Raw genomic sequence first — 11284 nt, forward strand, 5'->3', positions numbered from 1 at the left:
GGCGCATGTGAACTGCAAGTCACACGCCTCCTACAAAGATTGTCACAGCGTCGACAAAGTGGACGCGAAACGATGCATCACCAGCATCATGAAGAAATTCAGGGGTCAACATGGATCGAAAGATGTGGCTAACAATGCAGGCGTGTATCAAAAAGTCAAGATGCCCTTTGATGGATCTCCAAAGAATCCATACGTGAAGATGAAGACGAACGTAAGCTATAGACAAGCACGCGATTGCACGCGACAAGAGCTCGAAGACAACAATCCATCGTTAAAGTTCGTTTCCGACATGTCCAAGAAACTGTTTCTCGACAACGCCACAAACCGAAGATACAAGAACCTAAACGTGGCCAGATTCGTACCCGGTAAACAACTTCAGCCGATGAGTTCCGAACAGCGCTTGGCCATCGGTACTGGTGATCTGGCGCGTGCCGATCTGAGTATCGTATGCTATTCGGACAAAAATGCATCGCCTGCTAATCGATTTCTTACTCTCATCAACCTCGAGAAAGGAGTTGACATTACGCCAAGATATCTGTTTGGAAGCAAGATATCGCAAAACGACACGGCGTACCAAGAGTTTTATGCGCGTCAGAACGAAGACTGTCCCGAAACTATATTGGCCGTCGTAAAGGGCATAATCGGACGAGAAGCCGTTTCTGAAGAGCAGGCGTGTGAAATGTCCGGCTACACACTGGAAGAGTATCATAGTGCGATCGAAGTAACTGAAACTCGTCGTCGTGATGCCATCAAGTTAGAAAAGGATGAGGATGAGGAGGAGGAGGAAGAGGAAGAGGAGGAGAAAAAAAAAAGATAAGGAAGCGGAAGATGCTGCTTCTGCTGTTGTTCCTAATGAACCAAAAAAGAGAAAGAAAAGCATTCACAACGTAGACAGTAAACGTCAGAAGAAATGTTAAACTTACCACCAACAACAAAAAAAACCATTTAGAATAAGAAAATGTTTACAAATAAGGTTCTTGGAAATGAAATAAAGTTACACTACAATCATTTCTTTCGTCGTCGTTGTTTATGTGACTGAAATTAAGACACACAAAAAAAAAACTGTTTCTTCTTTTCTCTCTTTTATTTCTATAATACTAATGATTAAAATACATATTTTTTTTTTTTTACACGATGGCAGTTTCTGCCAACACATCATCGTAAGAAGGCGGAGCCGTCGATGTAAGTTCGATAGACTGTGGTTCACTTAAATCATTAGAAATATTTTTACATAGACGGACGGCTGACAGTACAGACGATGTATTGTACACGACTATCAAAATGAGCAGTGTACAGAAAATTACGTAACCTTCTGTGGAAAGTTCAGTGAACGTGTTTCGGTGCCTATGTAAAACCAGAGAAAAAAAGCAGAGTATTGGAAACATCAAATTAAAGAGTAAAGTAAGTACTGTATGTATGCAGACGGTCACTTGATATTGTGTCTTTCTCGGCCTCTCACGTTTCCAATACACTTCCATCAAGTGTAGCAGTCGAAGCGTAGCCTTGTTACCTTGAGATGTTAAAAATAGTATACTCATCGAATAATCCTTTTTCATACCGACTGATATGAATAATGAAAAAATGGCCGTAAAATAAAAGTGTAATTGACCTATTCTTCGTCTAGAGCCGAACATAAAAGTCTCCACAAACATAAAGGAAAACATTCCTGTTGCAATAGCAAATGTAACGTATACTTCTTGTTCACTACTCGTCAATTGATCGTACATCACACCCGATTTCATGCTCAATGCAACAGCGGTCAATGGCAACGTTAAGCTTACGCACATCTGAATGCACCTAAAATAGACGAGAATTATACACGTTAGTCGATCACTATAATAATAAAAAAAATGTGGCAGCAGTTTTTGTCCAAAGTTTTACTGTAAATTCAATTTTGTATATTATGCCCCTCTTATGTAATAAACTGTTATAAAGCATGCTTTTTATGGCGAAATGCTTTATTTTAAAGAACCAATAGTTGCAACGGTGGTTTCGAATAATAGTAACTATGGACATAAAGTGTGTTTTCAACGCGCTTTTATTTTTTACGCTAACCAAAGCCTTTGTTGTTAAGGTTTTGCACGCTTGACTGAACGCGAGAGCCCAGCGAACATCGCAGAGATAGCGATAATTACTAAGCTAGTAAATTAAACGTTACAATCATAATATAAAATATTAACAACAAATAATAATATTTACAAGTAAATATATTAGTTTTACAACAAGCAATGAAGTAATACTTCAAATTATGCAATATTAATTCAGTTATTAGTAAAAATAGTACGACTGTTTTAACGACCGCCGTACTCGATAGAATTGTAAATAAATAGCGCCCTCAATAAAAAGCGCAAAGTACAGTAGTAGTCACTTCACCGAAAAACTGACTGTTCAACGATCATTTTCAATATTTATTCTTTCACCGTTTAAGTTTTCGTTTTGACGTAAAAAACTGGTTAGAGGCTCTACACACCTGGTAAATAAGACTACTTTTTTTTAAACTCTAATGACAATTGATGTGGGTATTTTGGCATATTAAGATGCCTAGCCAGAGAGAGAGAGAAACACTGAACTATACCTGTACTGTTCATAAAACTTTATTTACATTATCATTTTACTGTATTTCATTGTATTATTTGTGTTGTGTAAATAAATTGCTGATTACAAAAATTACATAATTAATTAGGCCTAGGGCCTACAAATAATACTAATTATGGATTTCCATTCTGAATCTTTATTAAATATTTGTAGAATTTGTGGAATAAAATTCAAAATTTCTGACTGAAAATATGAACTTAAAAGCATCAAAACACAAACTTTAAATTTTCTAAACATTAAAATTGTTGAAGAAGATAAAAATGTTCATCCATCATATGTTTGTCATACTTGTCAATCAGCTGCATACAAACAAACGACATTAATTACACCTTACATCTGGAGACAACATGATGATTTACAGTGCACAGCTTGTTATCTTTATGAAAATCAACAGAAACAAGGTCACAGGATAAAATTCAATAAAAAAACTTTCATGCAAGATTTAAAATTCAATTCATTAACTGAGCAATTCACCCTTTATGACCAATCAGCACTGTCTTTGTTTCAATGTTCTATTTGTAAACATATTCTGTCGCTTGATAATGCAGAAACTCAGTGTTCCCACCATTTTTGTATGTACTGTCTCTGTCAATTGTTCTGTACTCTTCGACTACATACATTCCCCATGTTTTGCCTGTGCGTCACCGATAACATTTGAACGTGACATGAAAAAAACCATCATTACTGGTACAACAATCTTTGCAAACGGTTGAATTGCAATGTCGGTTGTGTGGGAAATGTCTGAAGTATAACTAGTGCAGTCAGCATAAATGCACAACAGAGGCTGAGCAACGGTATAATGCTGTAACCAATGCAATTAAGACCATAAACAAAGAAATTGTTGGCGAGAAGATACCCGAACCTGTCCAGCAATTTGCAAGGAAGTTGGTATCCAAATCACTAAAAAAAAAAAAAAAAATTGAGTTACCAACAAATAGAAGGGTGAGTTATTTTTTTTTAGAAAGCCAACATTTTTCACAAAACCACTGTACCAAAGTACAGAGATTTTATTGAATAATGGGCAAATCAAATGAACCTAAAAATTATATATAATAGTATATATATTTTAGACATATTTTTAAAAACTGACTATCAATGCAGGGTGTTTTGTTACCGAATTTATTGGAATAAACTACCCTACCACACAATATTGTATTAAAACACATTCCCTGAACATGAATAAATAAGGTATTAAACTTTGACAATAAATCTTGTAAATATAAAACATATAAGAATGTTTTACTTACAGCCAATGACAATTACTACTATGACAAAAAGCTACAAAATCCAGCAGTTGTGTTGGCAAAAGAACCCTCAGTTGACGCACCCATGAATTATCAACCATACGAAATTCAATATCGCATGATTCAGCTCAACTTCAATTTAATCATAAAATGCAATCTAACTTGCCACCAATTGGTATCATTGATGATGTTGACAGGTCACTGGCCATCAAAGCTGACTGCGATCTTACTTGGCAACAAATTCTGAAACTAAGAAGGCAAGTATGAAAATTAAGAAAATAGTGGTGCATAAAATAATATATCAACATTTTAATTAGCTGTATTTTAAAATGTCATTTTACAATTGTTATTCTAAATTCTATTCAAGATATGTGAAACCAGGTGTTATAGCATCAGAAGGCAAAATGCGAGATCACCAATTGGATATTGTAGATGGATACTTACATGGTTCCATGGATGAATTCATCTTAAAAAGCGATGCAGCAAATGCTGAGAATGCATTTGTAATATTTTCTGGCCCCTGTTTTGCCAGTGATTAATATTGAGAGGTTGATGTTTTCCTACTTGGACCACCATCATGAGTAAATAACATGCTTATTTTACATTTTGTAACTCCAAATTTATGCAAACAATAAAATACAATATTGTATATTTCACTTACAGATTAAACAATCTAAAGTTCTACAACAAAGAAGTATGGATCAAATTTTTGGAGGTGACAAAGGAGGTGGCAGTAGGAAATTTGAACTGCAAATTTGCAGTCTAGAGAAACCAAATGCCCTTCGCAACATTATTGTTATTCTAATGTTTGAGTCAGCAGATTATACCATCAACATCAGCAGGGTATTTCCGGATGTATGCGAAGAAACTGAATGGAGGTATGTCTTCAACATTAAAATCATTTTAATTTTTAAAAAACAATCTTTTTTTGTGTGCTGTATTAATTTTAATTTTTTTTTTCCTTTAAGGGGCCACAAAATTCGTCTCTTTTTCTTTGGAGACTAGGAGTTTTTGTCAGGGATGTATGGCCTCAATGGACCAAATGGTAAGACACAGTATCTTATTTAATATGCATTTAATGTGAATTATAATTTATTGTATACAAACCTTAATTGTTATTTCAAATCTTTCATTAGGAAGGTACTGCAGTCTCTTTTGCCATCATACCAAACATCAGATATGCAGAGGTGATGTTCCAAAAGACCACAGGTCTATTATAAAGACATTGAATGAAGACTATCAATTATTTGAAGATCATGGAATGGTAAACTCCAAGGAGGTATACAGGAGTGTAATCAGAAAAACAATGGTGCCTATTGACATCAACCATGTAGGAAATATCGCACTTATCAATTGTGTGACTTACCATATGACCCCCGGTAGAAGTGCATCATTTGTCCAATGTGCATCCTTTAGGTGACCATGACACACATTATGGAGAATGATAAAATGAAACACCATTGTTCATTGATGTCTACTATCATCCTTTCTACTACAACACCATGATGATGCTGCTCACCAATTTGTATCATAATACAGTCCGACACTTGTACAAGTACTGAAATAATAAAGTAATAGTACTAATATAAAATCTTGAGGTTACATTTGAAAATGTGTTATTATTGCAGGTATCTGTACCAAGCCTCCATATTTCTTTAGGAGTGTTTAAGAAATTATATGACCTGTTAGAAAATGAAATGCACACATTGGATTCAGAGATCTTCAGGTTAAGGCAAAAAAAATTCCGATGGAGGTGTCAATAATTTCGACAAAATTACTGTAGAGCAGGCTGCAACAAATTCAGCATTGATGAAGCACATCTCAGATATGCAAGCACAAATTTCCCACCTAGAAGATGAAATTCCGCTTGTATTTTTAAACTGCAAATCAGAAGCATCAGCATCTGATTCTGTAAAGACACAAATTATGAGTATTGCTGAAAAGCAACAAGAAATCAAAGACATGGCATGTTAAGTACGAATAGTATTACACATACATATACTGCATTCTGAATGCATAATTAATTATTCAAAAGTAGTTTACACAGATTATGTATTTTTTTTAGGAAACAAAATTGAACAAAGGTTTGAAATAGGGCACTGGGCCAATTGTTTGTGCAATGGAGGAAGTTCTCCAAACAAAACAAGGTTCCTAGTCAAGCCTATCATGGGAAGGCCTTTGTAGGCAATCATGTACACAAGTGTTGCCAGGTGATTATAAAAATAAACAATACACCATCTACTTAAGATAGTATACAGTTTAAATTTAATGACAATACTATTATTAAAAAACTAAGTGTTGTATGTTGCAATGTTTGAATATTTACCCAATTGACAATATTGTTCACAGGTTGATATTATTCACCAGCTAACATCTGCATCAAACCAGGTTCTAGAGGAACAAAGCTCAGATATCCCAATTGGATTTCTTGAAAAATTGCAATCACAATTGATTTATACACCTATCTTCCACCAATTTTCAGACATACACAAGGCAATCAACCATACCAATGCAATGACTGAGAATGAAATTGATATTGTTGGTAAGAAAAAAAAAAAAAAATCTGAATTGAGTTTCTATCACTCAGCTGCTTATTAAAGAATTAATTAAATTTATATATTAATTTACTTACAGCTTCAAATATATCAGACTTCATGTCCAACTGCAGAAAATTGGAGATCAACATATCTCCAAAATTGCACATGCTCGAATTTCATGTTGTGGAATTTTTAAAGTGATGGCATGTTGGAATCAGCTTGTTAAATGAGCAGGTGGGTGAACTTATTCACTGGTCATTTAACCAAAAAAAAAAAAGAAGTCTGTATGGTGTAAAGTCAGTTCTGGCAAAAACAATGTCAGTGATGAAGAATCACTTAATCTTCACACAACCTGAAGTACAAGCAAAAATAAAACATGCTGTGAAAAGGAAGCACAGTATGCATTTTAAATACCATCAGTAAACCTTTGATGATTTTGTAGAAATAATAGTATTATCAACATATTTGTTTTTGTTTGCAGATGCAGAACAGTAGATGGTTGAAGTGCTGCTATGTCAACAAACTGTTGCAATATTGGAAATATCTGTATAAACAAAATTTAGTTAGGTGTGCTTGCATACATTTATGCAGAGCAGTAGATGATTGAAGTGCTGCTATGTCAACTAACTGTAGACAACATCCTACATTTCTTTTTTCTTCACTTAATTAGTGTTTAATATAAATATTCAAACAAATGTTAGTTTATATACATACCATTTAAACAGTATATGAATATTGATTGCAGCTGATCCATGTGTTCTGAAAAAAAATATTATATGTTATTTGTTAAAATGTCAAGACATGTTTGGTTCAGTAAATATTAATTTAACTGCAGCATTGTCAACTGAAGTATTAATTTAAATAGAGGGACTATGCTTACAAAACAAAGGTAACTAAAGTAAAAAGTACATATTTTTTCCTCACTTACTTAAAAAAAAACTGTTTAATACTATAAGAATTAATACAAATGGTTATAGGTTAAATAATATACATACCATTTAAACAGTATCTGTTATATTACTGAATTCATTCCTGTTATTGTGGATGTATAGTAGGAGAACTGTCATTTGATATTCTTATACATTCTGTGCCAAAACCATGGCATCCTTTGTAATACACCTGAATAGTTCTATGCAAATTACCCTTTTCATTTAACTTCAATGCCCATCACTTTTGACTGTGACAATATTGATTGGAGCACATCCATGTGTTCTGAAAAAAAAATATTATATGTTATTTGTTTAAATGCCAAGACATGTTTGGATCAGTAAATATTAATTTAACTGCAGTGTTGTCAACTCAAGTATTTATTTAAATAGAGGGACTAGGCCTATGCCTACAAACATTTTGACAAAGCTGACTAAAGTAAAAAGTACATATTTTTTCCTCATTACCCTTTAAAAAAAACTGTTTAATACTATAAATATTAAAACAAACGGTTTTAGGTTAAATAATATACATACCATTTAAACAGTATCTTTTATATTACTGAATTCATTAATTAATGGGTGGATATACTAGCCTAGTAGGCCTACTAACTACTACTACTACTACTACTAGGCCTAGGCTAGCTAGTATACTGGACATCATCGCTGATTTAATCATTATTATTACCCAGTCCACCCCATCCAGATATCCATCCTACCTAGGCTAGCCTATGTTAAGTTTTAAAATTTTACATTAATATTATCACCTAAACTAAGCCTAGGCTAATGTATTTTTTTTTAAATCAAAAATAATCATTATCTTTATATACAAGCCAAGCCAAGTCGCGTCAACCTGGTAAGTGGACCTGACTACCCACGTCGTGGGGGTAGCCTAGGCCTACTAGATGGGGCGATCTTGGCCATGCTGTATACAATTCAAATACGGTTCACGTCAAGCTGAAACCTTATATTAACAATTCTCGTAACAATTGCCTACGAAATAAAATAAATCTCAGTTCCTAAAGTGACTAACAACTAATTATATATAAATATCCAAATTTAACCATATTTTTACATTGAATAATTACTAATTTTAAGCATATTTACACTCTAAATTTCAACTACTCACCAGGCTTCGAAGAAACACGCTTTTTTTCTCGCCATCCCATAGTAAGATAAAATAACCGCTCATTTAACATTTTCTCATGAATATTCATATTTTCGAGTCAAATTTTATGTCATTATCTCAAATATGTTTTATTTTCGTTTCAGTTTTTATTTTTAATGTTGTGATTGGTATGGACGCACCATCTACGCATGTGTGCCACTGTTAAAAAAGTGTTGTTCCAAATAAATATTATTATTATTATTATAGTGCGCCCTCTCTGGTTAGGTTATGGAAATATTAAGATTAAAACTATAGAGGGGGTATGACTTTTTGTCAATAACGAAACCACCGTAGAAACATACAATGTATTTCAAAATTATAACTTTTCTATATCAATGTAAACACATTACCAGCAACAACACAGTGGATTATACAAAACATAACTCACTAAGTCCATAGGCATACTACATGCAACACTTTATATATTGACTGTATATGTACAGGTATTCCAAAAGCAGTAAAAATAAAATACATTTTGGGGGACAGGCCTACCTGGCTGCGATTTTGTTTTTCGTACATAAGTTGGGGACCCCTCATGAAACGTCACAAAATAAACATGAATAATTCATCAGTTAATAAAAATGTTCTTGTTCCGTTTGCACCCGAAGCGTATAGCAACAAGAAGTGATTACACAAGTGCGCGCGCGGTACGATTCTAGGCCTATCTACGCTGTGGTTGCGGCGTGCAATTTCATAAAAGAATAACGGCGTTTTGTGTGGATTGTCAAAATAATCAGCCTTTAGTTTATGGTGTTTTTAATATAATTTATTACTAAAGAATTACGTGTTAAAAAATGATAGTTTCTATTAATACTACATGTATTAGGCCTAATGTTAGTCTCTAAACCCACGGTCTATTCAAGTAGTAGCTGTGTGTGTGTGTGTGTGTGTGTTAGGTATGACACAGTCCGAGTAATACTAATATAAGTCAGCAAAATTAAACAATAAACATTACACAAAAATACATTTTTTATTCTCGTGGGTCTAATCTTTCCCATCTCATGTGTTCATATACGCGCATTTTTCTTTGAGTACATATTGTTTGATAATAAAATAGCAGAATTACGATTAGCCTTGACACATTATGCATGCCAGTGGTGTGTGTGTGAAGAAGAGGGCGCGAAGGCAATCACGTGAATTGACCTAGAATCCCAGGCCGCGTAATTTTTTCTACTGTAGAAAGAATCGTATCGCTTTAGTTTAATCACTTCTTGTTGCTATACGCTTGGGTGCACACGGAAAAACAAATTTAACTGATGAATTATTCATGTTTATTTTGTGACGTTTCATGAGGGGTCCCCAAATTATGTACGAAAAAAAAAATCGCTACCTGGCTAGCAACTTGCAATACATGCAATTTAGGCCTACCTAGCCTAGACGTGACCTATGCATAAGTAACTAGAAAAGTAATAGAAGAAGATGAAGCAGAAAAACAATTTTTTTTTTTACTTACATCATCCAAATGTCTCGTGAGTTTTGATTGTAAAACTCCCGGTGATAATCAGACATTGATAACCTATGTTGAGCAGCCGAAAACGTACCGTACAATATGGACATTGCATTGGTCGTCGAGAGCACAAACACCGTAAAATCGTAAAACTGTACAATTACGCCTTTGATGTATTGCAACCGAATTCTTTGCAGATACTCGTCCAATTCCTCAATGAAATACGTAGGCCTACGTCGACCAGTGTATGCGAATTCTATATTCGCTCCCTGGAGTAGATATGCGATCATCATTTTCAATATCGGTTTTCCTAACAAGTCCGTGTGTGCTATCGTTGGATGAAAGTCCATACTTTTCGAAATCCGGACATCCGCTTCCCCCGGAATGTACCATTGATGGTCATAATAAATTTCGTGAGTGGTATGGTCTGTGTAAACGTCTCGATGTACATCGTAGCCTTTGATCAACAGAATTCGTTTAAATCTCTCTTCAAAGTATTCTGTTCTTTGAATTCTCAGCTTTTCAGTTACTGATCTTCGCAGCATCATTTCCCGTTTTGTTGTGCTTTTTTTTCTGTTAAAATTTCTCTTTTTATATCTACCATTTCCCTCGCCCCCCCCCCCCCCCCCATAATAGCCTAATGTGTGTGTGAGTGTGAGTGTCCAAAGACGCGCGGCGACGTTTAGTTTGTATCCTATTTTACAAAAGAGATATGTGTCGTGTCACCACAAAAGGAGCTTTGGGTTGAAATTATTTTTTTTTTTTTAAATTATTATTATAATATTAATCTCCATTCTTTAAGCTTTCTAAAAAAAAATAATGTAACTTGCTTTATAATTTATTTCAAGGCAATTAAGATATGACCCTATTTCAACCAAGAACTTCCGAATTCAATAGATTACTTCCGAATTCAATAGATTATCAACAATTAGAAAACAGCCTTTTAAGTTCAGTGGACAATTACATTGGTTTTATTCAATAACCACAACACATTCGCCTTGGATACCATTAGTTATTATTACTGAATCTACATGAAATTTTTAACACTTAAACAATGAATACGAGTATAGATTACACTTTAATTTCTTTCAATTTTATTATCATCTTCATATATAAAATACAACAATTAAAAATTACATAATTATGTTGATTAATGGATTATTTTGAGCACACACAATCTGTTAACATAACTCACTTCTACTCTAGATCATGATTAGGCCTATACAAATTCTTACACATTCTTCTTCGTTTTCAATAACTATCCTCGCCGTCAGAATCTTCGTCTATCCCCATCATCCAGGCTTTAGCATTAGCAAGAAGGCTAGCATTTAAAGCGTCAGCTATGACTTTTTCTGATCGTTCATTAT

At 34.1% G+C, this 11284-nt stretch overlaps 2 long non-coding RNA genes across 5 annotated transcripts; one reads left to right on the top strand and one right to left on the bottom strand.

The window, feature by feature from the left end:
• Window positions 1–2578: 2578 nt before the first annotated feature.
• Window positions 2579–8618, bottom strand: LOC140043663 (uncharacterized). Of its 4 annotated transcripts, none has more exons than XR_011844340.1 (10): window positions 8432–8618; window positions 7372–7588; window positions 7091–7135; window positions 6472–6728; window positions 6166–6357; window positions 5618–5748; window positions 5206–5397; window positions 4947–5050; window positions 3843–4088; window positions 2579–3495 (listed from the first exon to the last, which is right to left on the bottom strand). It is a non-coding gene; the product is annotated as an uncharacterized lncRNA (long non-coding RNA). The 4 variants fall into 4 exon arrangements; XR_011844339.1 differs by having other exon boundaries at window positions 5522–5748; XR_011844341.1 differs by lacking the exon at window positions 5618–5748.
• Window positions 5708–7126, top strand: LOC140043664 (uncharacterized). Its single transcript, XR_011844342.1, has 5 exons — window positions 5708–5813; window positions 5905–6049; window positions 6189–6381; window positions 6474–6610; window positions 6858–7126. It is a non-coding gene; the product is annotated as an uncharacterized lncRNA (long non-coding RNA).
• Window positions 8619–11284: the final 2666 nt, after the last annotated feature.

Source organism: Antedon mediterranea, chromosome 3 (genome assembly GCF_964355755.1).
Source record: "Antedon mediterranea chromosome 3, ecAntMedi1.1, whole genome shotgun sequence".
Lineage (NCBI taxonomy): Eukaryota > Metazoa > Echinodermata > Crinoidea > Comatulida > Antedonidae > Antedon > Antedon mediterranea.